This window comes from Eptatretus burgeri, unplaced genomic scaffold (assembly GCF_056783735.1).
Source record: "Eptatretus burgeri isolate ZD-2024b unplaced genomic scaffold, Ebu_testis_v1 Ebu_testis_scaffold_29, whole genome shotgun sequence".
Classification (NCBI taxonomy): domain Eukaryota; kingdom Metazoa; phylum Chordata; class Myxini; order Myxiniformes; family Myxinidae; genus Eptatretus; species Eptatretus burgeri.
The window spans coordinates 165,948-169,650 of NW_028221979.1; positions in this window are offsets into that span (position 1 = coordinate 165,948).

The following is a 3,703-nucleotide window of genomic DNA, read 5'->3' on the forward strand; positions in this document are numbered from 1 at the left end:
AAAGCTTGTTTTAGGGGAATTTGAGCATTTTTTTGCCTGAATTTGAAGCGAGAATACTCACTCTTTCAAGGAAATCACACGTTTTCGCTTCAGAGTCGCGCTGCAGAACAAAAAGTTGAGTCAGACAATGATTTTGTTTGGTTTAAAAAGCTTGTTTTTGGGGTAATTTGAGCATTTTTTGGCGCGAATTTGAAGCTAAAATACTCACTATATCAATGAACTCACACGTTTTCGCTTCAGAATAGTGATGCAGAACAAAAAGTTGAGTCAGACAATGCTTTTGTTTGGTTTGAAAATCTTGTTTGAGGGTATTTTGAGCATTTTTTTGAGCGAATTTGAAGCTAAAATACTCACTCTTTCAATGATATCACACGTTTTCGCTTCAGAATAGTGATGCAGAACAAAAAGTTGAGTCAGACAATGCTTTTGTTTGGTTTAAAAAGCTTGTTTTCGGGGAATTTGAGCATTTTTTGGCGCAAATTTGAAGCTAAAATACTCACTATTTCAATGAAATCACACGTTTTCGCTTCAGAATCGTGATGCAGAACAACAAGTTGAGTCAGACAATGCTTTTGTTTGGTTTAAAAACCTTGTTTTCGGGGAATTTGAGCATTCTTTGGCGCGAATTTGAAGCTAAAATACTCACTATTTCAATGAAATCACAAGTTTCCATTTCAGAATGCTAATGCAGAACAAAAAGTTGAGTCAGTCAATGCTTTTGTTTGGTTTTAAAAGCTTGTTTTAGGGTAATTTGAGCATTTTTCTTGTTGAATTTGAAGCTGGAATACTCACTATTTCAATGAAATCACACGTTTCGCTTCAGACTGGTGATGCAGAACAAAAAGTTGAGTCAGACAATGCTTTTGTTTCGTTTAAAAATCTTGCTTTCGGGTAATTTGAGCATTTTTTGGAGCAAATTTGAAGCTGAAATACTCACGATTTCAATGAAATCACATGTTTTTGCTTCAGAATAGTGATGCAGAACAAAAAGTTGAGTCAGACAATGCTTTTGTTTGTTTTAAAAATATTGTTTGAGGGTAATTTGAGCATTTTTTGGCGCGAATTTGAAGCTGCAATACTCACCATTTCAATGAAATCACACGTTTTCGCTTCAGAATAGTGATGCAGAACAAAAAGTTGAGTCAGACAATGCTTTTGTTTCGTTTAAAAAGCTTGTTTTCGGGGAATTTGAGCATTCTTTGGCACGAATTTGAAGCTAAAATACTCACTATTTCAATGAAATCACAAGTTTCTGTTTCAGAATGCTGATGCAGAACAAAAATTTGAGTCAGTCAATGCTTTTGTTTGGTTTAAAAAGCTTGTTTTAGGGTAATTTGAGCATTTTTCTTGTTGAATTTGAAGCTGGAATACTCACTATTTCAATGAAATCACATGTTTTCGCTTCAGAATAGTGATGCAGAACAAAAAGTTGAGTCAGACAATGCTTTTGTTTGCTTTAAAAATCTTGTTTGAGGGTAATTTGAGCATATTTGGAGCAAATTTGAAGCTAAAATACTCACTATTTCAATGAAATCACATGTTTTCGCTTCAGAATAGTGATGCAGAACAACAAGTTGAGTCAGACAATGCTTTTGTTTGGTTTAAAAAGCTTGTTTTCGGGGTATATGAGCATTTTTGGAGCGAATTTGAAGTGAAAATACTCACTATTTCAATGAAATCACACGTTTTCGCTTCAGAGTAGTGATGCAGAACAATAAGTTGAGTCAGACAATGCTTTTGTTTGGTTTAAAAAGCTTGTTTTAGGGTAACTTGAACATTTTTCTGTGTGAATTTGAAGCTGGAATACTCACTATTTCAATGAAATCACACGTTTTCGCTTCAGTGTGGTGATGCAGAACAAAAAGTTGAGTCAGTCAATGCTTTTGTTTGGTTTAAAAAGCTTGTTTTAGGGTAACTTGAACATTTTTCTGTATGAATTTGAAGCTGGAATACTCACTATTTCAATGAAATCACATGTTTTCGCTTCAGAATAGTGATGCAGAACAAAAAGTTGAGTCAGACAATGCTTTTGTTTGGTTTAAAAATCTTGTTTGAGGGTAATTTGAGCATATTTGGAGCAAATTTGAAGCTAAAATACTCACTATTTCAATGAAATCACATGTTTTCGCTTCAGAATAGTGATGCAGAACAACAAGTTGAGTCAGACAATGCTTTTGTTTGGTTTAAAAAGCTTGTTTTCGGGGTATATGAGCATTTTTGGAGCGAATTTGAAGTGAAAATACTCACTATTTCAATGAAATCACACGTTTTCGCTTCAGAGTAGTGATGCAGAACAATAAGTTGAGTCAGACAATGCTTTTGTTTGGTTTAAAAAGCTTGTTTTCGGGGAATTTGAGCATTTTTTGCCTGAATTTGAAGCTGGAATACTCACTATTTCAATAAAATCACACGTTTTCGCTTCAGAGTGGTGATGCAGAACAAAAAATTGAGTCAGTCAATGCTTTTGTTTGGTTTAAAAAGCTTGTTTTAGGGTAAGTTGAACATTTTTTTTCCTCAAATTTGAAGCTAAAATACTCACTATTTCAATGAAATCGCACTTTTTCGCTTCAGAATAATGATGCAGAACAAAAAGTTGAGCCAGTCAATGCTTTTGTTTGGTTTAAAAAGCTTGTTTTCGGGTAATTTGAACATTTTTCTGGTTGAATTTGAAGCTGGAATACTCACTATTTCAATGAAATCACACGTTTTCGCTTCAGAGTGGTGATGCAGAACAAAAAGTTGAGTCAGTCAATGCTTTTGTTTGGTTTAAAAAGCTTGTTTTAGGGTAATTTGAACATTTTTTTCCACGAATTTGAAGCGAAAATACTCACTATTTCAATGAAATCACACGTTTTCGCTTCAGAGTGGTGATGCAGAACAAAAAGTTGAGTCAGTCAATGCTTTTGTTTGGTTTAAAAAGCTTGTTTTAGGGTAATTTGAACATTTTTTTCCACGAATTTGAAGCGAAAATACTCACTATTTCAATGAAATCACATGTTTTCGCTTCAGAATAGTGATGCAGAACAACAAGTTGAGTCAGACAATGCTTTTGTTTGGTTTAAAAAGCTTGTTTTCGGGGTATATGAGCATTTTTGGAGCGAATTTGAAGTGAAAATACTCACTATTTCAATGATATTACACGTTTTCGCTTCAGAATAGTGATGCAGAACAAAAAGTTGAGAAGGTCAATGCTTTTGTTTGGTTTGAAAATCTTGTTTGAGGGTAATTTGAGCATTTTTTTGAGCGAATTTGAAGCTAAAATACTCACTCTTTCAATGATATCACACGTTTTCGCTTCAGAATAGTGATGCAAAACAAAAAGTTGAGTCAGACAATGCTTTTGTTTTGTTTAAAAAGCTTGTTTTCGGGGAATTTGAGCATTTTTGGAGCGAATTTGAAGCGAAAATACTCACTATTTCAATGAAATCGCACGTTTTCGCTTCAGAATAGTGATGCAGAAGAAAAAGTTGAGTCAGACGATGATTTTGTTTGGTTTATAAAGCTTGTTTTAGGGTAATTTGAGCATTTTTTGGCGCGCATTTGAAGCTAAAATACTCACAATATCAATGAACTCACACGTTTTCGTTTCAGAATGGTGAGGCAGAACAAAAAGTTGAGTCAGTCAATGATTTTGTTTGGTTTAAAAAGCTTGTTTTCGGGTAATTTGAACATTTTTCTGGTTGAACTTGAAGCTGGAATACTC